Below are 26,496 nucleotides of genomic sequence, written 5' to 3' on the forward strand. Positions count from 1 at the left end.
AGATCCCACATGCCACGGAGCAACTAAACCCATGCGCCACAGCTACTGAGCCTGAGCTCTGGAGCCCTTGAGCCACAACTACTGAAGCCCGCGTGCCACAGCTGCTGAGGCCCATGCACCTAGAGCCCGTGCTCCCAACGGGAGAGGCCACCACAATGAGATGCCTGCACACCACAGTGAGGAGTAGCCCCTGCTCGCCGCAGCTGGAGAGAGCCCGCACGCAGCAACAAAGACCCAACACAGCCAAAAATAAATAAATTTATTTATTTAAAAAAAAGAGAGAGGGCACAAAGGATCCCTTCCAGGATTGGCACACATACAATCAAACATGCCTAGGTGTTTCTACTTTTTTTGGGGGGGGGGGCGGGGGGCACACAGCACAGCTTGCGGGATCTTAGTTCCCTGACCAGGGATTTAACTTGCACCCTTGGCAGTGAAAGCGCAGAGCCTTAGCCACGGGAAGGCCAGGGAATTCCCCAAGATAAAGAAAAAAATACCACAAGCATGTAGGGGTGAGAAGGGACAGAAAACATTCACTGGCACTCAGATTAGAACAATGTTAGACCTTAGCACCAATTAATTTCCCACAGGGAATGAATAACCCAGACAAGCTGTCCTGCAAATGTGAAGGCAAACCTACAAGAAGTTTGCAAAGACAAGTAAGAAAACTTCTGTTCAAGGAATTCTCTTATGGACACTTCATTCAACAAATACTTTAGATGAGCCAGGGGAAAAACTGAAATATAAACAAATAAGAAAAGAGAAAGAATTAACAAAATTTCAAAATTCAATAGTTAGAGGGCAAAAAGGAAAAAATAAAAGAAATAGTTGCCAGAATATCAAGTTGCCTTTATAGAATAGAGCTAGGTGCACACACCAAAATTTTCTGAGGTGGCTCTTTTGGTTTAAATGTTCATGCACATTTTGCATTCTTGTTCACATTATATACATGTCTCTTTAAAGCAGCAGCTCTCAACGAAGAGTAATTTTTTTCCTCCAGGGGACATTTGGCAATGTCTGGAGGTATTTTTTGGTCGTCACAACTAGGGGGAGAGCTACTAGTACCTAATAAGTGGAGGCCAGGAGTGCTGCTAAACATGCACAGGACAGACAGTAATTTTTTGTTATATTTGATGCAAATATCTTATCCCAGCTTTTTGTTTGCTCATGAATTTTGTGAATGATCTTTTAGAACTGTTTTTATTTTTATGTAATCAAATCCATCAATCTTCTACACTGTGATTTAGCCACTGCAATCCATCAGCTTCCCAAGATCTGAAAAAAAAAAAAAAGATACAGTGTGACAGCAAACATACCTAAATATAAAATCTGCCTGAAGTAGCCCTGACATTTTTACCTTGACCAAGAGCTTATGTTTTCCAGAAGACAGGACAGGCAAAGAGGATGGTGAAATTGTTAGATTTTTACAAGACCACTTGCCTTACAGTCACATTCAGAGGGACCAATAAGTTCTTTGCTCTACATCCAGCCCCACTGCCATTAGGATGCCAGCAGACCCACATTAACTTTAGGGAAAATGACAGGACTTTAATGTAGAATACATTTATTCTACTAGGTTAATTTTATCTTCATGTTTGTTTCAGATGTGTACATCCATTGCAGTAGCCAACCCTCCCCACTGCTCCCCATCACCAGGAACTGAGGGGGACCAATTCCATCCTGACAAGACCACTTTTCGTCAAGTACTCTGTACTCCATTTCCCTACCAAATGTTTAACTGACCCTCACAAGCTATACTGAGGGGACCCATCCACTCCCTTTGTCTGTCTCTTACCGAACAGCAGCCTTCAGAGAGTCCTGAAGATATAGACCCAAATGAGCATGAAAGGTTTTGGGGCCAAAGAAAGTACAGGGCAGGAAGCTTTGAGAAAGGCTTTGGGGCAGAGGGCTGCAAAGCCTGGGAAGGATGGACAAATGGAGGGAAGAAGAAGAGGAAGAAAGGGAGAAGATAGTGAACACTGAAAACAAAAACGTATCCTTTTAAGTTCCAAAATGACAGAGTACTCAACAGCCAAGAACTCAAGACTGATGAAGACAGCCTGAAGGACAGAAACCACTCATCAACCTGAGATCAGAGTGTTTTATGCACAGACCCGAACTTTTGTGTGGGGAAATGCCAAGGCCCAAAGGCAAACGCAACAAAAGATTTAAAAAGGTGGAGTTTAGGGACCGTGTTAGAATTTGTGGTAAAACAAAAGGCAAAATCTCCCAGGGAACCTGACACCAGGGAAAGTTTGTCTTCCCACAGTACCCAGTGACGCGACTTCCTACTCCTTGCAAAAGAAAGAGAATAAGCAAAGCCACTGCTATCTTGCCCCTGACCACATGACAAGGGGAAAGGAGGTGCTGGGTGATAAAAGATAAGATTCACAAATAACGAAAACGATAATAATGACAGCAGTTTTCCAGCTAAGCGCCTATGTGTGCCAGACACATCTCTTACATCTCATTATATAAATGGCAATTATTTCTCCCTAGTAAGCATAGTATTACTTGATAGGCACAATAACTCCACAAAAGTGGAAACTGAGCTTCAGAGAAGTTAAGTAACTTGCCAAAGGACACACAGCTATAAGCAGTGAGCAGCAGGATTCAAACTTTAATCAGTATTCCTGTCCTAACAATGTTTGTACAAACAAGACATAAAACTATCCTCAGTTTACAGCCAACCTCCCTGAGCGAATAGGGTCCAGGCCAGCTGGCCTTAAACATTGTCTTCAGGATACTTTCTGTCCTCCTTGTGATTTTTGAAGGAGGTCCGAGGGGCAGAAATGGCCGAGCTCCCTCTCCAGGGCTAAAGCCTGTTCCCCTTAGACCAGGAACCCCCAAATCTGCGCACTTCTGGCCACTCCGTGGCACGAGCCATCATCTCAACAGCACAACAGCCTCTTGTCTCATTTTCTTGTCCCATCTTGATAGCTCTACTGCAGCAGGCACGGCCATGCTACAGAAACTACCATACCCTTTGATGGCGTCCTAATTAGCCAGTGAATGACACCCAAATTCCTTAACAAGGCTGCAGGTCCACTGTGAAGCCTATGGTGAAATTCGCCCTCGCTGTGCTGTAGTTTCCATCTTTCAGTTCCTTGAAGGTGTTGGGTTCTCCTCTAGCCCTCAGGCCCTTGCACATGCTGTCCCTCCAAAATAGGCACCCTTCATCTCGCCCCTTTCCCTTGGGGTAACTCCCATCAGTGCTGCCTCTGATCACCACACCTCATCATGGCGTCTGGGAACCATAAAGATGGTTACGATACAACAAGATAATGTCTACCTGCTCAGCCAGACAGGTGCAGGACAAGAGGCATTATCCCCAGTGCCTAACTTCACACCTGTATTAAAGGCTCCCCAAAATATGTAGAACGAATAAATGATGCTTAAAAATATAATAATAAAGGTACTTCATATAATGTAACAGTCATTCTTGCTTAATACTCTTTCTTAATCTTGGAAAAGGAAAGTAACAGCCAATATCAAACTTATCTGTGATACAACAGATACATTAATGTCAAGGACAAGCCAGGTTGTCGACATCACTGCTATCATTCAACTGACAGAGAAAGATGAGGGGAAATATTTGAAAGGAAAAGAGTGAATTATAGCCACATTAAGAGATATGAAAATTGTAGAGAATCTTTGCATAGATGGCTAGATACAAACACATGAGCAAAGCTCCTTCAGTGCTGACTGATTCTAACATTTCCCAGTTGCCAGCAATAAGCATCTAGATCAGAAGCTAGCAAACCATTGCCTGGCCTGGTTTGGTGTGGTCCCCAGCTATGAATGATTTTTACATTTTTAAAAGGTTATAAACAACCTCAAGGAAGAAGAACATATGACAGAGGCCATCTGGCCCACGAAACCTAAGATATTTACAGAAAAGTCTGCTGACTCCTAAAGGTAAGAGGATGAAGGAATCCTGTTTAGAATGGCAATAACAGCATTAAATACTTAATAAATTTAACAAAAAATGAGCATGACCTTTACAAATAAAGCTATAAACTATTATTAAGGGCCATAAAATAACCAGAAAAACAGATAATATTCTTGGATAAGAGAGCTACTATAAGGGTATACATTCTCCTACAAACATAAAGTATATAAATTTAATAAAAATCAATTAATACCTTAAAGGGGGAGAAAAGGGGGCTTGCTAAAATTCCTGTGGAAGAATAAGCAAAAGTAGCCACAAATATTTGAAAAAAGAAGAGGAAGAACATGTTCTATCAGAAAGGGACCCTAAAGTTGTAGTAAACAGAGGAGGTCAACTTAGGTACAAAAAGAGACAAATAGGTCACACAACAGAAAACCCACAAAATGACAAATACATGATGTGGGAAGCATTTAAATCTTAAAACAAAGTATGGATTTTTCAATACAACATGCCAAGACAACTGGTTCACAATTAATAAAATCCAGAAAAGTAATAAAGCCACTAAATGACTATATAATGTTAGGGTAGGGGACTCCTTTTTTAGTATATCGTTAAAGATGAAAAAGAGATGGAGGCTGATAGATTTTTACAATATAAATTTTTTTAGATTTCTATATGGACAAAAATCCAACAAAATCAAAAGGCAAAATATAATATAGGTAAGATAATGTGTTGATATCTTTACTATCTGAAGAGCTCTTGCAAACCAATAAACAGAAAACAAAAATCCTTAGTATAAAAATGGCCAAGACATATGAGCTTCTAATCCTGTCTCCCACAAAAACAAATAGCAAAATAAATGTTTGATCCTTGTTTAAAATCAAAAGTACAGGGGCTTCCCTGGTGGCGCAGTGGTTGAGAATCTGCCTGCCAATGCAGGGGACACGGGTTCGAGCCCTGGTCTGGGAAGATCCCACACGCCGCGGAGCAACTGGGCCCATGAGCCACAATTACTGAGCCTGCGCGTCTGGAGCCTGTGCTCCGCAACAAGAGAGGCCGCGATACTGAGAGGCCCGCGCACCGCGATGAAGAGTGGCCCCCGCTTGCCACAACTGGAGAAAGCCCTCGCACAGAAACGAAGACCCAACACAGCCATAAATAAAATAAATAAATAAAATTAAAAAAAAAAAAATCAAAAGTACATTAAAATGAGGTATACTTTTTTTTTTAACCTACATCAGTTATTTATAATACCCTTATTGTACAGCGGTAGAGAAACAGACGAACACTCCTAATGAAAAATAAATTTGCTAATAAGAAGGTAATTTGGTTATACGTATCAAGAATTATAAATATTCATATTCACTTCTAATATGTCCTGAGGAAATGCTACTTCTAGGAATGTATTTTAAGGTAATAATTAGGACATATAAAGATTTAGCTACAAAATTGTGCATGTTAACATTGTTAATAAGACCAAAAATCAAGAAAAATCTAATATCCAACACTAGGGAATTGAATGGTAAAACTACGGTATGTGCATACAAAAGAATGCCATTGCAGCCATTCAAAAGATGGCACACGGACTTCCCTGGTGGTGCAGTGATTAAGAATCCACCTGCCAATGCAGGGGATATGGGTTTGAGCCCTGGTCCGGGAAGATCCCACATGCCGCGGAGCAACTAAGCCCATGAGCCACAACTACTGAGCCTGCGCACCCTAGAGCCCGTGCTCCACAACAAGAGAAGCCACCAGAAGGAGAAGCCGGGGCACCGTAACAAAGAGTAGCCCCCACTCGCAGCAACGAGAAAGCCCACGCACAGCAACAAAGACCCGGCGCAGCCAAAAATAAATAAATAAATAATTAATTTTAAAAAAAGATGGCACAGAAATATTTATTGACGTGGGAAAATGTTTGCCCTATGTTATATAAGGAAACAGGTTTTTTTTTTTCTAAAGTATAATATTATACTAAAGGAAATAAGCCAGTCACAGAAGGACAAACACGACATGATTCCACTTATGTGAGGCATCTGAAACAGTCACTCATAGAAGCAGAGAGTAGAATGGTGGTTGCCAGGGGCTGGCGGGGAGGGGGAAGTGGGGAGTTGCTTTTCAGCAGGTATAAAGTTTATTAAGCAAGATGAATAAGTTCTAGAGATCTGCTGTACAACATCATGCCTATAGTTAACAACACTGTATTGTTCACTTAAAAGTTTGTTAAGAGGGTAGATCTCAGTAATAATAAATAATAATAATAAAAGATATCAATTTTCTAAAATAATGCAGTGAAAAGAATTAAAGGAAATTTATACAATGAAAAAAGCAGTATGTACAGCAATAACCCACTGTGTATGGATAAGTGTGCCACACGCATATACACACCAAAATGTTAACCAAAATGTTGACTGGTGGGACAGCAAAGGACTTATCTTTTTCCTTTTATTCCTCTATTTTTCCTGAAGTTATTTACTCAACAATGAAAGCTATGCTCTCTTTCTCCCCCAAGAGCCACATCAGCACCCAGATCAAATCCAGAGAAGTGATCAGTTCCCCTTAACAAGGGGATACAAAGCCATTCAGTCCTTTCTGTTGAGAGATCAGGACACAACTCTATAATTGCAAAGTGGTGTGGAGTAAAGTTCTCATGTTTAAAGTTGTAAAGTAATTTTTGTTGTCAGAGAACAGAGAAAAGCCAAGGCTTTGTAAATTATACTTAGCAAGGAGGGAACTGACAACGAAAGAGGCGTATCAATAGCCAAGGCTGCCCCAAAAAGTGGTCCTCAACTTTGACTCTGTGTTGGAACCACCTAAGAACTTTAAAAATACTCTCTACCCACCCAGAAAGTCTACTGAACAGGACTGTATAGCCTGAGCATTTAGATTTTATAAAACTCTCCTGAAGTCAGAGTTAAAAATCCCTACTTTAGAGCAAGCAAGAAATCACTGCAGACTCAAAAAATAATAAATCAACCTCAATAAATGTAAGCCTCACAGGGTGGGAAAATAGCAATTTGGGAAATTCTGCTATGAGCAAATAGAAAAGGAAAATATTCAGATCTTTAACAAATCTTTCAATTCCCTAAAGATTGAGCCACCAGCTCTCTAGCCACCGATAATCATGCACAAATGCAGAATAACAATTCTTAATCAGTGTTTATTTCATCAGCTATTCTGCCAGAGATCATTTCTTTCTTTTTTAAAAAAATAAATTTATTTATTTATTCATTTATTTAATTTTTGGCTGCATTGGGTCTTCGCTGCTGCACGCGGGTTTTCTCTAGCTGCTGAGAGCAGGGGCTACTCTTTGTTGTGGTGCGCGGGCCTCCCATTGTGGTGGCCTCTCCCATTGCACAGCACGTGCTCCAGGCACACGGGCCTCAGCAGTTCTGGCACACGGGCTTCAGTAGTTGTGGCTCGTGGGCTCCAGAGCGCAGGCTCAGTAGTTGTGGCACACGGGCTTAGTTGCGTTGCGGCATGTGGGATCTTCCTGGACCAGGGCTCGAACCCGTGTCCCCTGCATTGGCAGGCGGATTCTTAACCACTGCACCACCAGGGAAGCTCCAGTGATCATTTCTTTTGCACTGAATTTTTTTATCTGACCATTTCTTCCCTGTCAGTGTCAACCCTTTCAACTGTGGCTTACCATGGCCACCTGACTTGAAAGTATGATGGTACTACCCAAACAGCGGATTTAAGGGCCAAACTGCTCCTGGAATATAATACCAACATCTTTTGTGTTTCTTGGAAGCACAACCAAATGCTAAGAAAACGTGTCTTCCCAGCATCAGCACCTAGTAGTCCCTAGTACACAACATACAAAACACTCTATGGCTGAATGAATTAATCACTAAGAGTCCTCTGAAGGATAGAATCCCCCCGTGTACACTTCATCTTTATATTTCAGTTCATAAAACAGAACTCAACAAATGTTGATGAGACCCACATTTACCCCAAATAGACAGCACTGAATGAATACTACATCGAAAACATAACTGCACAGCAAATCCATCATTTGATCTGGATACAAAAACCTACAGTTCTCCAAAATGATAAAGAATATGAAAAAAAAAGAATAGTGGTTAGGACTCCACGCTCCCAATGCAGGGGGCCTGGGTTCAATCCCTGGTCAGGGAACTAGATCCCACATGCATGCCACAACTAAGGAGCCCGTGAGCCTCAACTAAGACCCAGCACAACCAAGTAAATAAAAAAAATTAAAAAGGAATAGAGAGAATAAGAATCAATGGTTCATGTACCTAAGACTTAATTGGGAATCTTATTCAACATGCAGATTTCTTCCACACATATAGTGGCAGAAAAATATTCAAAGCTGTTTTTATTATAACAGTCCCAAACTCAAGACACAGAAACGTCCATCAACAGGCAAATAGATAAACAAAACATGGTGGGTCCATACAAAGGGATACTAAGCAATTAAAAGGAAGCAAATACTGATGCACCTAATAACATGGAGAAATCGCACAGACACAACATTGAGTGAAAGAAGCCAGGCACAAGACATGCTGCCTGAATCCCTATAGACAAAACTAATCTTCGGTGGCAGGAAACAGTTAGTGGTGACCTACAGCAGCAAAGATGGGAAGGAGGGACTCCAGAGGCAGAGGAAGGAACCTATGGAGTGACAGAAATGTTCCATAACTTAGCTATGATTCTGGTGGCTCCATTTGTATGTATATCCATTTACTGTATGTAAACTATGTCTCAGTAAAGTTGATTTTAGAAGAAAAAAAATTTTTAACTCCCATAATCCCACCAACTTTAAAAAATGTCCCCTCCCCCAAATTCTGATTCCACAGACCTGCATCGAAACCTGGGACTTACATTTTTAACAAATGCACAAATGTTCTGATGCTAGTGGTCCTCAGATCAACACCTCTGGATGGGCAACCTGGGGTGGGATAAAGCTATTTTCTCCACTTGCAGAAATCTATCTAGACAGGTGAGAGTATATGACCACGAAAGAAAACTCTGGGATAAGGAAACTCAAAACCTCAACTTGCCAAGTGGTAGTCTGGTCCTTCCCAAGATACAAACAAGAACTTTCAGAGCTGGCCAGGTTCAATGATAAAGCACATTTTAAAAGCCAATTTGTAGCTCTCTGCTTAAATCCGATCATTAGGGGATTATAGTTGAACTGTGGCTGCTCCATTAAATTCTGTTAAATGCTAAGATTTGACCTAAATGCTTTTAATTCAAGCCAAAAGAAAGATTACTGGAACAAATATCCTCAACTTGTACGTGATCAAACTTCCTTTAAATATGATGACTTAAATCGTTGCCTAACATACAGTCTTGCTTTAGGGGGTTTAGAATTCTGACACTGACCCTGGCTAGCTATCATTATTCCATTTAAACAGTAATGAAATGCACCTGTAAGAAGTGGTTATCATTTGACGTTGTGATTACAGTTATGGTATAACTGGGGGAAAAAAAAAATCATCCTACAGCCTTTTCCAAAACACTCTAAGAACCCTTGCTCTTATTCTTCACACTGCAAGTCACCACCCACTAGTGGGCCATGAAACCAACTGGATCTCAACCAGAATTTGCAGAACAATGAAATTTAACAGAATAAAGAAAATTCAGAGCACATCTCACAAGATAAGGGTAACCCAGAGTTTCAAGGCAAAAACTGTGGGTCAGTCAAAAAGAGCCTAAAAGTCACTGATATAAACTAAAGTTCTGCCCAGTGACACAAAAGGCATATTTCAAGCGCCCAATTTAAATCAGGTTATTTGCTGAACTTTAACATACTCACAGAAATAATTTGCCAAAGTGGTACAAGATGATGACACTGATTAACAAAATATCATAACATCCCCTTGCCACAAGGATGGAGAGAGCACCCAGAATCATGGCCTCAGAGTGGCCTTTTCTTTAAAATCTATCAGAGCTCTAAACCAAACCACCTCAGTGACTGCAATCAAGACAGGCTCTGTTGCACCCCAATGAGCTGTGTAAGCTTCTGTCACTGTCTTGGTTTGTCAATTTGTTCCCTTAAGAAGAAGGGACTTTTAAAAAGTTAGATAAAACTGGATTTCTGAAGGGGAATCAGGGTTGGTTGTCAGGTTTCATCTCAGAAACCACCTGCTGAGAACCTCAGGAGCCCCTGGGCCTATGAGGCGCCCATGGCACAATCCTACAGGCAAAGTGAAAGGGAAAGGGCCCCAGGATGAATGCTGCTCAAATACTTAGGAATCACCTAAAAATATAGTCAGGGTCCTCAACAGTGGGCCAGAGAGGATGCAAAGCCACTGGATAGACATGGCAAATATTCCTGGAACATCCGTGGGGTGAGGTGCGCAGGGAAGATCATTCCTAATTGAAAGCAAATATTTTTGGAGCATAAGATGACATGCCTAGCTGATAAAATGATGGAAGATGTTAAAGAATATGTTCTGCCTGCAGAAGACACCTTCAGTCTCTTCCAGAGACTTGGCCTGGGAAGCCCTTGGTACAGAATAAGCTCTAGTCCCAAACTAGACTCTAAATCCTAAAGAAGCTTAGATCTAGCCCAAGACAGGTTGTTTTGCTGATGTCAATTTACACACAGCCTGAGCCATGAAAATTGGTGGTCATGCTATCTAGAGGAGAAAACAATGCCTCATTGACTGCTCAGTCAGGGGAAAGATGGAGTCAAGTTTACAGTAAAAGGTCAAAGCAGCTGATGTTTTGTTAGTTTGGTGGCTTTAAAATACAAAGTCATCAGTGATCTCTGTTTTTCTGACCTAATGTTGCAGGTCGTAGGTATCAGATGCTGTGGCTAGTACCATCCAACAGAAATCTCCTCCCCAAACTTTATTCAAAATTATGACAAGACCTTAACACTCATCATCCTCACTGTGCCTCTCCTGCCCCAGGTACTATCCATATGAACCATGTTGACCTGCAGAGTTCTCAGGGCTTAGCTCAAAAAGTCTCCTCCTATAGGAATCATTCTTGGGTTAGCTGTCCCTCTACTTCCATGTTTCAATGGCACACAGCTTCTTGGTCCAGCTTCCCAACCAGGCAGGGATGGGGCAGGGACACAGTGTTCATCACATAAAAGGCATTCAAATATATGAAGAAAAGAGAATTTTTCCATGGGCCAGTTAGCCATACAACCAAAACAAAACCTAATCCCTGCCCTCCAGATTCGCTCAAGGAAATCATGTGGCTGGGATAAGAGAGAGGGTGAGGAAGAGGTAGTGGAGCAAAAGGTATAGTCTGTGGGCCAGAATTAAAATATAAACGGATATTTGAGAAAACTCAAGCAGAATAAAGATGGATTTTATTGCATTTATTTCCACTGTGTGATTTAACATATCACTTTTTGTACAAATGATGTATTTTTATGGAAACACTATTTTTAGTGTATTAATACTATTTTTAATGTACAGGGGCCACTGAAAAGCTAATTTTATATGGAATTTTAATGACAAGATAAAACATGTGCAAAATTGACTATCTATTATATCCAAGATACAAACATGATATCACTTACACGTATAAAAATTCTAGGAGGGGTTGTTATTATCCCCACAGTTTAAAACTGAGGCACAGAGAGGGTGATATACCCTTGGACAAAAGCCAAGGGCAAGTGACAAACAAAGCAATCACTGAGAGCATGAAAACTGCTCCTATTCGCTTACAGACTGACTAATAGAAAAAGGCTCTAAAGATGAACAGCCAGAAAAGGCCTGAGATGTTATGTCTGCAGGTCATTTTGGAGGAAGCTGAGGAAAGCCCCCAGTTACTGTCAGGGAATAAAAAGAAAGACACTTTCTCCTCTTCCGCACCTCCAAGTAACCTTTGTCATTTGATGTCTCCCCCTACCTTTCCAGTACAAAAACAGACTTGGGTGCTCAAGTAACCTCCAGGGGATGGCTCTGCCCTGCCAACCCTGTGCCCCCTCAGTACCACCCCAGCTCCTGCTTCATCCTCCCTTTCTAGCACACAGATGACTTATCTGTCACCTCTAGCTACTGTTGCCACTGCTACCCCCGCTGGAGAAGAGAAGGCACTGCCCATGTGCTGGGAGAAGCATTTCCATGCCTCAAGCTCAAATGGACTAATCAGCTCTCTCCCTGAATTACCCTTCAGACCACACCATTCCTCTTTGGAATGTTCTCACCTTTCCTCTGCCCCAACTGCCAAAACCAAATTTCCTTCTCTCACCTGCAGAGAGAGGTCAAGGCCCACCTTTCCTTAATTTCCTGACTACCCATTACTCCTGCTCTGTTTTGCTGGACTTTGGCACAGTTACTTAGTTCTCTCAACCACCTGCTCCCTTCCTATAGTCTGGAAGAAATCCTATTTGCAAATCTCTTCTGCAATATTTTTTTTCTCCCCTCCAAGCCCTCCTGCCCCCTATTCCAGTTTACTAAGAGTTCTGTCTCCTCCTCCCCACAGACTCTCCCAAGATAAGGAAAGGGGCACTCTGAAATCTCACCTACCCTGATGGATTAACTGATGGCTGAATAGTGGGTTTGACTACACTGCACCGCAATTACCTGGGGCTGGGACACTGTAATTCTGCTCTAGACTAAAAGCAAGTACACAGTGATTGAAATAAATGTTCCCTGACCTTCATTAAATGGGAGCCTTTCTCCTGACCTTTAATAAACATCCCATGCCTGTGGGTATGTTATATATATATTTTGTTCTGCAAAGGAGCATGTTCCTCCTAACCCATTTAAAAAAAAAAAAAAAAACCCACATCCATTCAATACAGAGACTACAATTACTTAGAATCCTATGGCACAGATGTATTGCTTTTTTTGGTGTCAAAACCTGACATTTTTACAACCCCAAAACCTTAAAAGGAGTAAAAATAGATGTATTCAGCTATAAAAGAGGCTCCAGCTCTCCCTGAGGTTTGTTTAATCTATGTTCCTTGTTGCCTGTGTACTTACTTTTCCTCAAACCCCTAAAATTCTGTATAAAAGAAAACATAAAAGAGCACAGACGGCCTTGGAAGTCCCAGGACTGGACCTCACTCAGAAAATAAGGTAAATGAGCACCTGAAAAACACTGAATCTAACATTTTAATTGCTGCAGATCAGGTTTTTATTGTCACTCTCACATATTTAATGAAGGGCATTGCCTTCTAAGAGTTGCATAAATCTTAATGTTATTAATATTCAAATAATGTCTGACAGCACCAAGAAAGACTGTGGAGACTTTCTGGTAACCCAGCTCAGGAAACTTGAGCCATAGGCTCCTCACCCACCTACACAGACATACACACACATAGCCATATATTCGCAGGAAAAAAAAACAAAACAAAACAGACACACAGTCTCATAGACAGGAGCACACATAGTCACAGATGCATGTGCATGGAAACAGACACCCATGAACCCAGATGCACAGACATAGGCACATATAGATGCAGACACTAATTCCCCAAAGCAAAGCTTTTGTACCAAGAAATGGTCTTACCTGCAGAGCGAAATCTTACTGTATCCCCCCACAATATTTTGTATTCAGTGCCCTACCCACCAATTCTGTGCTGGGATCTGTGTGAGGCTGGGATCCTTCTGATGCTCAGCATGAGACGCTTCAGGTGCTGAAGGAATTTTGGCTTTTATAACCCACATAGGCTCACCAAAATTGTATAACACCACCACCTAGTCAGAAATGCTATCTACTTTGTATTACACAATAGCCACCCCCTGGTTACAAACAGTTACTGCATGCCTCTAGTATGGTCTGTTTACCATCAATCTGTAGCAGGTTTCTATGTGGCAGCCTGGATATTCTATTGTGGAAACCAAGCAGCTGCTGGGATTACATTTCTCAAACCCACACAAATAAGGAAAATTAAAACCTATCTTTCCAAACCCTTCCGTTCAGATGAACAAGTCCACCCACACTACTTTCAGCTCAGTGAAAAGGGAGATTAATTTTACTCCCTGGTAATTTTTCATTTCCCCAATCAGGGGCCCAAAGACAACTATTTTCAAAGCTCAAAGACTTTCAGAGATTAAAAATAGATCTGAAGGTATGATTTCTTCATTAGATTACAGGCAGAGCCAACAATAACCATAACATTGAGAGCTAACTGCTGGAGCCCCACTGGATGTGGCACCTGGTGTACGCTCCCAGCTGCAGAGGCCCCACTGGACAGTGAAAGTGCCCATGAAGACATAGAAAAAGGCAGACATGCACTGACAATCTGGTACCAGTGAGAAGAAAGAAGCCACACCTGCAGTCAGACTTTGTCCCTTCCAGTCCTGACTCCAGGTAAGGGCCTACCAAAACCTGGGCAATGGTCACCTCACCTCTGCTGTGAGAGGGCAAATACTTGCCCCCATCTCCCCAACACCACTGCACTTCCCAAATCCAGACAGAAAACCATGAAACTCAGATGAGAAACAGCCAGGCAGAAGATGCATCTTGGAAGATGGGATCCCTGAGATAAAGGCAGAAGAAGAACCAGGACAACTCCTGGAGAGAAAAGTAGCTCTAAGTGTTACGTATTCATGAATAATCTTAAGGAAATCAGCAGTGAGCATAAGAGGAAGATGCCACTTGACTAGGGGAGAAGCTATAGCAGAAGCTGGGGAGATGGTTGAAAGGCAAGCACTTCAACTGTTCAGGGGCAAGAGATTCATAACCACAAGTGCCCAGAACACAGGTCACACGTGACACACCCAACCCATCAGGTCAACATGCCCAGGTAGTCCCTTGCTCCAAGGTGAGCTAACCCAGTGTGTGGCCTATGGGAAAAATACTCCAGTTTCTGTATCCTGAATACAAGAACTATAATCAGGATGTTCTGTGAAGACTCAAACTTCAAAAAGGTTCTACTGTAGGAATCAAAAGAAAATTTCACTTTGGAAAAAAGGAGAAAAGAATAAAAAACAAAGACAGTTGTGTATCAACAAAGGAAACAGGATCGGACAATTATATGAAGAAAATGGACTAAGAACAAGAGACAACAGCTGGGGTGGGGAAGAATTGAGAGGAAACAAAAAGCACAAAATTAGCTTAGAAGCATTAAAGAGAAGTGAAACTGCAGAAAACAGCAGAAAACTGAAAGGTGGAGGACAAGCTTGAGAAACTCCTAGACAAGGAAAAGTCCAGAAAGGCAACAACAGTTCAGAGATGAGTACCATGGAGGGAAAAAAGCAAAGAGCAAAGCCAAGACATGAATAATCCAGTGTTTATTAAATGGACTTAAAAAACAAAGAAGCCAGTCATGCTGTAGGATTCCATTTTATATGAAATGTCCAGAATAGGCAAATCTATAGAGACAGAAAGATTAGTGGTTGCCTGGGGCTGGGGTAGAAATGGGGGGACAGGAATGGAGAGTGACCGTTAATAGGTTTGGGATTTCTATATGGGATGAAGAAAATTTCTAAAATTTGATTGTGGTGATGGTGGCACAAGTATGATTTACTAGAAGCCATTGAACTATACATTTTAAACGTGAGAACTTTAACATATGTGATTTACATCTCAATAAAATTTTTTTAAAAAAGAACAATGAAACAGACTTAAAGATACAACAGATATAGAAAAAACCACAACTAATTCTGAGATTAAGAAAAATCTGAGTATAGAAATGGGCACACCAGAGTCATTCAGAATTAGAGAAGAAACTTAACTTGAACATATCCTGGCAAAATATTTTAACTACAGGATGAAAAAGTCATAGAAACACCCAGGGAGATGGAGAAAATGTTTGGTTTACTTGAACAGTAGCAATAATTAAGATTAGCCCCAGGATTTTCCAAGGCAGTATTAAACACCAGAAGTCAACAGAAAATATAGATCTATAGAGAACTGGAGAAAAGGGTTTCCCAAAGAATTTTATAATCAAACAAGTTGCCCTTCATGTGTTATAGCCAAAAACTGCAATTTCAGATATGAATGGGCTGAGAAAGAAAAAAAGCAAAGCCTGAGGCTATATTCCAGCCACATAAGAGGCAAAATTCAGAATGGTCACTAATAAACAGGGTTGCTAACAATGTATTATAAGCCAAAACCATCAAGATCAGGACATAAACCCAGTTATAAAATTGACTGCATATATCAAATTATTCTCTAAGTATATGCTACGTAATGTTAAAAACATAATTAAAAACAAAGCAGATTGAACAAGAGTACATTAAAGACTGAGCGCAGGAAATGAGAAGATGCTGAAAGCCCTTTTCCCAAACAGACAGGAATGGGAAAATACCATTAGATTTTAGCTATGACAACTGAAGAAAATTGTTTTTTTCTTTTAGAGAAACTACTATTAGAATTTGAAACAGACTACAGACTAAAACTAAACCTGTAAATTAGTTAAATTCATCCCATTAAAAATATGCCCAGGTTTGTCAAAAACTAAATGCCTGGATTTCCTTGGTAGCGCAGTGGTTAAGAATCCACCTGCCAATGCAGGGGACACAGGTTCGAGCCCTCGTCCGGGAAGATCCCACGTGCCACAGAGCAACTAAGCCCGTGCGCCACAACTATGGAGCCTGCGCTCTAGAGCCTGCGAGGCACAACTACTGAGCCTGTGTGCCACAACTATGGAAGCCTGTACACCTAGAGCCCGTGCTCCGCAACAAGAGAAGCCACCGCAATGAGAAGCCCGCACACCGCAACGAAGAGTAGCCCCCCACTCGCTGCAACTAGAGAAAGCCCGTGCATAGTAACAAAGACCCAACACAGCCAAAAATAAATAAATATATTTATTAATAAATAAATAAATGCCTAAGATAGACCTTAAAAATGAAACAAAAATAAAGCAACATTAATGCTGCTTTATTGTTATTTTTAAATGTCAGACACAATGGAATTCATGCCAGAAAGTATTAAAAGGGGAAAAAGAGGGTCATTTTACATTGCTATATTATAAAATTCATGTTAATTTTTATGTTCTGAACATTATTTCACTGAAATAAGATCCATAATGGTTAGCAATACAGAAGAATGACCAACACTATAAACATACCTATCTGTCTCCAAGAAGATAGGGGGCAAGAGGGTGGAGGGGTAATGAGCACAGGCTTGATCTCCATGTTAATTTTATTTTGCATCAATTAGAGAATCTGACTAATATAATGAATAAGGCTAACATAATAAGTATCAAACTTTCCACGCCATAGAAAGTAGAGCTTCATTTTGAACAGCTAAAGAGCATTAGTGGAAACTGACCACCATGCCAAATGAAAATTTCAGCCCCCACAAAAAAGGAACACTTCTCAGTGCCCGATCATAATGTCAAAACACATAAAAAATAATTACCAACTAAGAAAGTTTAACAACTTCAAAATTTTTAGCCTTTCTCCCAAATAACCATTAGGTCAAAGGTGAAATTGAGACTGTTAAAAATACCCTTACAAAAAAAGAGTAAGCAACAAAATACTCTAAAGAAACTTAAAAAAAAAATTAAAGAGAGGAAGAGAAAAAATTAGCTAGGAAATAAGCAACAGAACTGATAAATTTGATAAATACATCCAAGAGGGCTCTTAAGCCTCTTAAGGCCAAGGCAGATAGAGACTTTCCATTCAAAAACACACTGGGGGGCTTCCCTGGTGGCAGAGTGGTTGAGAATCTGCCTGCCAATGCAGGGGACACGGGTTCGAGCCCTGGTCTGGGAAGATCCCACATGCCGCGTAGCAACTGGGCCCGTGAGCCACAGTTACTGAGCCTGCACGTCTGGAGCCCGTGCTCCGCAACAAGAGAGCCCGCGATAGTGAGAGGCCCGCGCACCGCAATGAAGAGTGGCCCCCGCTTGCCACAACTAGAGAAAGCCCTCACACAGAAACGAAGACCCAGCACAGCCAAAAATAAATAAATAAATAAATGTATAAAAAAAAAAACAAAAACAAAAACACACTAGGCCCAAGTGGTTTCCCAGGCAAACGTCTCCAAGCATTAAGGAAGTTACTCCTTATGCTACTTAGACAGCTCCAAAGCACTGGAAAAGGATGAAAAGCATGTCAATCATTTTAGAAACCTAAGCATAACCCTGATTCCAAACTTGACAAAGCACAAGAAAAGGAAAAAAGCTAGTATTACAACTCACATCAACAGGCAGAAGGAAGAAAAACCATTAAGATCCAAAAAGAAAACCAGAAACCAAAAAGGCATTTGATAAAACTCAAAATCAATTTTCGAATGAAATTCTTCATGCATTCCAATACAGAAGAAAAATGTCCTCAAAAAGAATCCCTATCTCATGCCAAAAGCCAATGAGATACTTACTCTGAAAAACCCAGAAAGGGCAGATTAAAGCCAAAAACAGAAGGGAGTCTGATGGCCTCCATTACAGAAGACTGTTCTGGAAGTTCTAAATAATACAGTAAGAAAAAGATTTTTAAAGTTCAAATAATAGAAAAGGGAAGACAAAAGAATTATTCATAGGTAATGGATCTGTCTACAAAGAAAATGAGTTGGTGGGGTGGGGGGCACTAGAATAAGATACTTCAGAATGGTAGCCATTTACAAATGAACATAGAAAAAAACCATCCTATGCACTAGCATTAACTCATATGATGACCCTCTTTTAAAGTACTGTATACATGCACGTGCAAGTGTGCTAAGAAAGCAAAAGGTGATGCACCAAGCTGTTTATACCAGTTGCCTCTGTAAAGTGGGATTATAATTGTTTTTACTTTGTGGAAAAGTTTTAAGTCTTAATTTTGTCCCTCCCAATGTATTAGGAGGCAAAATTAGCAGTAGCTCAATTCTTGGCACCTACATAGGTTAGTAAATTTAGGACCAAAAATTAGGCAAAACAACCAAAAGGCTAAACTTGGCCAAATACTGAAAAAAAATGTTCAATTCTTCAGAAATAATTATGTATTTGAAAATATCTAATTTGATTAATGTAATCTCTGATTTATCTTTTCCCTTTAAGGACAAATTTAAGCGATTTTTTTAAAACCTTACACATTTGGTGATTATCTATTTCTGCCTTTCCAAATAAATGTCACATACTGACATTTCAGTGTCCCTACTGTTGTAAAACTGAGTAAAACAACAAAGGAGATTTAGAGTTAGCAACTGGACAAAACTACTCTGATCCTGTAATAAGATAACCTGGGGGAGGGGGGGAAGGAATTCTGTAAACACTAAAAGCAAATATATTAACAGCACCCTCTAGTGTTACAATATTTAAATGGCACTTCATTAAGACAAGAAATTATAAAATATAAAATTATTTTTTTAATATTTTGTAAAATTTCACACAGAAAAGTAGACAGAACTAAAATACATTTTAACTTCATATCCAACTTATTTCTATGTATTGTTTTCATTCACGTGGCAAATTCTCTACTTAATTGTCAGAGACCACCAGGTGTGAGTCCTCTGTCATTCAATTAATGACTAAACTAATAAAAAGCCTTGACTTTAAGTTGAGCACACAACCAACTAAATTCAGGCAACATTTCCCAGCCTCCCTTGCAGCTAGATGTGGCCGTGTGACTATGTTTTGGCCAATGGGATGTGAGTTGGAGTAAACATGCTCTCTCCTTTCCCTCTTCCCACTGGCTGCAGGAAACATCCTGAGCCATGTAAATGGATCAATACTCTAGGAATGGTGAAACTATAAGAAAAAAAAGGAGCCAGATTATGTGAAAAAGAAGCTATTTCATATTTGGGTATAAGAGAACAGCCAAAACTATTACCCTCCTCCAAAAAAAAAAAAAAACCCACACACGTAGAAAGAAAATCTGGCAAGACAACACATTTGGAATAAACCCAGTTACTAAATTTTCAACAGGAAATAAATCAGTACATAGTTCAAACCTGGCTAAATTTTATTTTCCTTCCGAGGAACCAAATGGAAGGATCACAATAAAGGATACATATTTGTGTGAGGTGAATAAATTCACTGTTCCCCTTGACTATCAAAGACTTATTAAGTTGGCTTCTCCGGCAGACACTTAAAGGCTGGTCTTTCATTCACAATCTCAAAGGACAACTCGGAATATGTGCTGACAGCACATGCCAGAATTCAGCAATAAAAGTAAAAGTAAGTGTATTCAATTCTGAAAGTAAATCCACTGTGAAGACTACATCCTTCAAACTAAAGATTCACATTACAGTGTGTTCTGGTCAGTACCTTGAAGTAGAATACAAGGGGTAGTGGGAAAACAGAACTCACTGAGAATCCAGAAGCCCATGGTTGTGCAGACCATGCATGATGGTGTAAGTGCAGGAAAGTCATTATCCAGTGGGCCTCAGATGTCTTGCTCTGTAAAATAAGGGTGTTGGCCCATATCTGTGGTTTTTGCATGTTTGCTTTCAGTAATGAAACAAGCATCCTCAAATTGAATCTTATTCAAAGCTGGTAGGGAGGCAGTTTACATAAGTAGGTGGATGATGTCATTAAAATGGGGACTCAATACTCTTCACTATAAAGTTTTAATACACATTTTCCAGAAATAAAACCAAATTTTAAAAAACCCCAACCAGTAAATCAAAGATTCCATAACCATATGAACATTGCTGAGAGCAGCAAAAAAAATACATTTACCAAGCTCTCTAGCAGCAGCCTGCAAATGTTAGGCTGCACTATACCATCTCTTTATCATTATTTGGTTACCCTAACACAATGCTGATTTTGAATTAAAGGGGGAAAAAAAGAACATGCAAGACCAAGAAAGGCAAATATCAATTATTTTAAATCATTTAAAAATAGAATCCATTTTAAAATTTGATTCTTTGGGCTAAAAAAAATGACATTCCTATTAGAATGGCTAAAACAAAAAGAAACTGCTAAGATAATACCAAATGCTAATAAGGACACAGAGCAAATGGAACTCTCATACACTTGTGATGGGTTTGTTAAAATGGCAAACCACTTTAGAAAACAGTTTGGCCATTTCTTATAAAGTTAAAACATACACTTACTCTAAGACCCAGCAATATACTCCTGGGTATCTACCCAGAGAAATGACAACTTTTGCTCAAACAAAAATCTGTACATGAATGTTTACAGTGGTTTACAATAGCCCAAACCTGGAAACAACAATCACCTTTAACTAGTGAATGGATAAACAAACCATGGAATATGCCTATTAAAATGTGGTATCATTTCACACCTATCAGATAATGCAGGAGTAAAAGAGTTTAATAATACCAAGTGTTAGAAAGGCTGTGGATAAACAGGAATTTTACCACTGCTGCCAGAAACGTAAATTGGTTCAAATACTTGGGAGAACAATTTGGTAACATCCAGCGGGTTGAAGATGTGTGTGACCTATGATTCAGCAATGCCACTTCTCAGCATACTCCACCCCATTTTAACAGTATACAACCAACACATCAATAGGAGAATATAAAAATAAGTTCTGGTATGTTTAAACAGTGGAATAAAACAGAGCAGTTAAAACAAGTGAACTCTAGCCACTTGGATCAACATGTCTTGAAAACATACCTGAATGAGCAAGTAGGCTGCAGAACACATACCACATGAGATCTTTTATTATGGGTTTTAAATCAGTCAATATTGTACGTGGGCTTACGGATATGGAAACATGTAATACAAAAGTAAACATGTGGACTGCAAAGTTACCTCTAGGAGAGAGAGGGAGGGAGATGATATTAGCAAAGGATACAAAAAGGATATTTAAAATGTTTTATTTTCTTATTTAAAAAAAAAAACAACCCTAAAGCAAAGACAATGTGTTTAGACTTATTAGATCTGGGTATCTGACATATGAGGGTTCATTCTTTCAATTTCTTTATATTTGAAATTTCCCAATTAAAAACAAAATTCTAACAAAGAAACTGCAGAAGTACACACAAAACACATGCAAAAACTGGTAAAAGCAGTTGCCTCCAGAGAGGGAAACTGGGAGCAGACAGAAGGGAGACTTACTTTCCATATCTGTCTTCATGTACTTTCTGAATTTTGTTCCATGTATATCCACTACCTTTTTTATTTTTAATTACAAATAAATCTGATGTACTCTTCACCTCCAATCCGACCCCCCTCCAAGGGGGGAAAAAATAAAGTATTTTTATTTTGGATAAGGAAAGGCTACTAATGGAGATTCCAGCCCAGACTGTGCCACGAATGAGCTCTGTCATCTTGGGAGGTGATTTAATCCACCCTCTCCAAGGGCTGTGTCACTTCTAAAATCCTATTTTCTGCGAAAACACAAACATCTCTCCATAAACTAAAGATCAGAAGTTCTAAGTATACCAACAAGGAGCAATAAGCAGTTTTTCTGTAATCCTGGGTAGAAAACTTTCAGAATCTGTAACAACAGGCCCACACAGACTGTCTGTAGTGATTGCCTCATGTCCTCTGTGGAATAAAGTGGGTAGAGATGTATAGAGATAGTCACTATTACTCAACACTCAATGAGACAGGAAGTTGAGGGAGCACTTATCTGATGACTTATTTTCTTAATGAACTAAAAAGTGGAGGTCATGGTGGAGAGGAAGGAGGCCAAGGATGAGATATGGGAAAGGAATGAGTAAAATTACTGACAAAGGAAAAAAAAAGTCAAGGATCTAGCTGAGCCCAAAACTTATAAATACGTAAAGGAGAAAGTCACCTTGTTATGCGATTTCTCTCCAGCAGAGTGCAACTAACAAAAAAAGACAGAAAAATTAAACAAGTAGGACTGCGCCACTGACGAAAGTTGGCAAGTTATGGGGCCAGTTCAGAGAATGAGAAAATCAAGGTGTTGGTGAGATGACAGTCAAGAGACTCCCTGGAGTCCACAGCAGGTAAGAAGGGTTGGGAAGGCAAGAGGAAGCCAGAGAACACCGAAGTGCCCAAGGAACAAGGACCGCTGGAGGAGAACAAATGAGAGCTAGGAAGGACAGGATGTGTGCAGAGGGGAGAGTCTCCAAGCTCAAGGTTCCCAAAGTATCATCTGGGAGACAACAAGGCCCAAGAAAGCTGAAGTGAACTGGATGTAAAACTCCCCGGAAAAGATAATGTAAAGGAAGGGTGAGGTTTGAAGGCTGGATAAACCAACAACTTAGAGACGATGTTAGAAGACACAGTGGAAAGAAACATAGCAAGCCAGGAGCCAACATCCAAGGCACGTAATGGCCAAGAAGTTGGTAGATGATGGCAAAAAGTAAAGAGAGGATGGTATCACAGACTGATGTGAACTTCAAAACTGATAGGCATCAAGGCTGGAGAACACAGCCTGCTATTCTCACTACCTGGAATGCTATAACATCTGGAGAATTCCTATTCATACTTCAGATCTCTGTTTAAATGATCAATTCCTCAGCAAATCCTTTCCAGACCTCTCAAAATCCAAGTCAAACTGCTCACCTTCCTTCACTGTTCCCTCCAAAGCAATGACACAATTCATACTAAGTATCCTTCTTTATCCAAATCTATGATCTTCTTGAGTTCATGCAGTGAGGAATCCACATTTTCCTGAATCTATCTGGTTCCTAAGTTTGGACTAGCAAAATAAAAGATCTCAGAGAGAGAAGGATATACCCCAAAATTTATCCAGAGCCACCAGGTCAGGAAGGCAGGTTCTCTGATGAATTGGATTTAGGACACCTTAGCCACACACACTTAAAAGCAGTCCACTTGGCTGTAAGAATTCCTAACACATCAAGATTCCTTTTTTATTTTAATGTGATTCTCACTATATTGCAGATGGGAATATAATCATGTGTAAGCTTTCTTGTGAAAAATGTGAGAAATCCAAAAGAGCATAAATAAAATGTATTACTTATAATTCACTCAGCAAATCATAAAATTACTAAATAATTTTTAATGTCCCTTAAGCAGGAAAGCACTTTGGATATACTGCTAGTGGGAGTAATTATTGGCTTTAACATTTCTAGATGGCCATTTAACAACATTAATCAAAAGCTCTAAAAATACACCTAACCTTTGACCCAACAATTCTATTCTTAAAGAATTAATCATAACAAAATAATTAAAATAGGCTCAAATTTTTCAAAATGAGAATGTTCACTAAATAGTGCTTAGAATAATCCAAAACTGGAAGGTAAATTATTAATGTCTAAAAATAGAAAAGTGGTTGGTTAAATCATGGATTAATTCTTATAATAAAATATTATGGGGATTAAAAATTGGTAATAACATTTCACTGACATGGAAATGTGTTGAGTGTGTCACTGAGTAGAGGAAAAGGCAGGTTACAAAACATACGTGACAATCCTATTAAAGTTGTAGCCACACACACTTAAGCACGCACGCGCGCGTGCACGCACACACACACACACACACACACACACAGAAGGAAAAACACATTCTCCGGATGACAGGATTAAAACTGATTTTTTCCTCTTATTTTTCTAGCATGTATATGTATCACTTTCAAATTTTTTAAACCTTAAATCACTGCATAAGGTCAATACTGAAATAAATATGAAGGCAACACAAACTAGAAAAAAAGAAGCTAAGGCACTCAAAACCAGTGCTGTCGAAAGCTTTCTCTGCATCTATTGAGATGATCATATGGTTTTTCTCCTTCAATTTGTTAATATGGTGTATCACATTGATTGATTTGCGTATATTGAAGAATCCTTGCATTCCTGGGATGAACCCCACTTGATCATGGTGTATGATCCTTTTAATGTGCTGTTGGATTCTGTTTGCTAGTATTTTGTTGAGGATTTTTGCATCTATGTTCATCAGTGATATTGGCCTGTAGTTTTCTTTCTTTGTGACATCTTTGTCTGGTTTTGGTATCAGGGTGATGGTGGCCTCGTAGAATGAGTTTGGGAGTGTTCCTCCCTCTGCAATATTTTGCAAGACATACATCACAGCAAGATTCTTTTTGACCCAGCTCCCAGAGAAATGGAAATAAGAACACAAATAAACAAATGGGACCTAATGAAACTTAAAAGCTTTTGCACAGCAAAGGAAACCATAAACAAGACCAAAAGACAACCCTCAGAATGGGAGAAAATATTTGCAAATGAAGCAACTGACAAAGGATTAATCTCCAAGATTTACAAGCAGCTCATGCAGCTCAATAACAAAAAAACGAACAACCCAATCCAAAAATGGGCAGAAGACCTAAATAGACATTTCTCCAAAGAAGATATACAGATGGCCTACAGACACATGAAAGAATGCTCAACATCATTAATCATTAGAGAAATGCAAATCAAAACTACAATGAGATATCATCTCACACCGGTCAGAATGGCCATCATCAAAAAATCTAGAAACAATAAATGCTGGAGAGGATGTGGAGGAAAGGGAACACTCTTGCACTGTTGGTGGGAATGTAAATTGATACAGCCACTATGGAGAACAGTATAGAGGTTCCTTAAAAAACTACAAATAGAACTACCATACGACCCAGCAATCCCAATACTGGGCATATACCCTGAGAAAACCATAGGTCAAAAAGAGTCATGTGGGCTTCCCTGGTGGCGCAGTGGTTGAGAATCTGCCTGCTGATGCAGGGGACACGGGTTCGAGCCCTGGTCTGGGAAGATCCCACATGCCGCGGAGCAGCTGGGCCCGTGAGCCACAATTACTGAGCCTGCGCGTCTGGAGCCTGTGCTCCGCAACAAGAGAGGCCGCGATAGGGAGAGGCCCGTGCACTGCGATGAAGAGTGGTCCCCACTTGCCACAACTAGAGAAAGCCCTCGCACAGAAACGAAGACCCAACACAGCCATAAATAAATAAATAAATATTTTTTAAAAATTAAAAAAAAAAAAAAAAAAGAGTCATGTACCAAAATGTTCATTGCAGCTCTATTTACAATAGCCAGGACATGGAAGCAACCTAAATGTCCATCGACAGATGAATGGATAAAGAAGATGTGGCACATATATACAATGGAATATTACTCAGCCATAAAAAGAAATGAAATGGAGGTATTTGTAATGAGGTGGATGGAGTTAGAGTCTGTCATACAGAGTGAAGTAAGTCAGAAAGAGAAAAACAAATACAGTATGCTAACACATATATACGGAATCTAAGGGAAAAAAAAAAAAAAAAGGCCATGAAGAACCTAGTGGCAAGATGGAAATAAAGACACAGACCTACTAGAGAATGGACTTGAGGATATGGGGAGGGGGTGGGGTGAGATGTGACAGGGTAAGAGAGTGTCATGGACATATATACACTACCAAATGTAAAATAGATAACTAGTGGGAAGCAGCTGCATAGCACAGGGAGATCAGCTCGGTGCTTTGTGACCACCTAGAGGGGTGGGATGGGGAGGGTGGGAGGGAGGGAGATGCAAGAGGGAAGAGAAATGGGAACATATTGTATATGTATAACTGATTCACTTTGTTATAAAGCAAAGCTAACACACCATTGTAAGGCAATTATACTTCAATAAAGATGTTTAAAAAAAAAAAAAAACCAGTGCTGAAGAAACACACCCAACTGATGTAGTCAACGTGCTCGCTCCCCAAACAGCAGGGGACAGACAGGTCTCCCTGTAACGAAATGCCTAAGTTCCTCATTTCTGTGATTTGCTGAGAGCACCTGAGTAACTAAGGGAACCAAAGGTGTGGTTAAGAAGGTAGGCGTTCTTAATGTGCTGCAAACCTACTGGGTTCAGGGATTCCTGATTTTCCTGTATTTCCTCATATCCTTTTATTCTCTGATTTCAACTCTTCCAAAGGGCATTTTTATCTAACAATAGTACTGTACTTCTTACTTTAA

At 40.0% G+C, this 26,496-nt stretch overlaps 1 protein-coding gene across 3 annotated transcripts in view; it reads right to left on the bottom strand.

Annotated features, from left to right (window-relative positions):
* SLC23A2 (solute carrier family 23 member 2) overlaps positions 1-26,496 on the bottom strand; it is a 143,420-nt gene that overhangs the window by 91,122 nt on the left and 25,802 nt on the right. The window contains exon 2 of one of the 3 annotated variants that reach the window (XM_036826303.1): positions 20,010-20,099. The exons of the other annotated variants lie outside the window; for them this stretch is intronic. The gene's annotated coding sequence lies outside the window, so the exon portion shown is untranslated. The remainder of the gene's footprint in view (positions 1-20,009; positions 20,100-26,496) is intronic. 3 annotated transcript variants of the gene reach the window in all.

This window comes from Balaenoptera musculus, chromosome 15 (assembly GCF_009873245.2).
Source record: "Balaenoptera musculus isolate JJ_BM4_2016_0621 chromosome 15, mBalMus1.pri.v3, whole genome shotgun sequence".
Taxonomy (NCBI): Eukaryota; Metazoa; Chordata; class Mammalia; order Artiodactyla; family Balaenopteridae; genus Balaenoptera; species Balaenoptera musculus.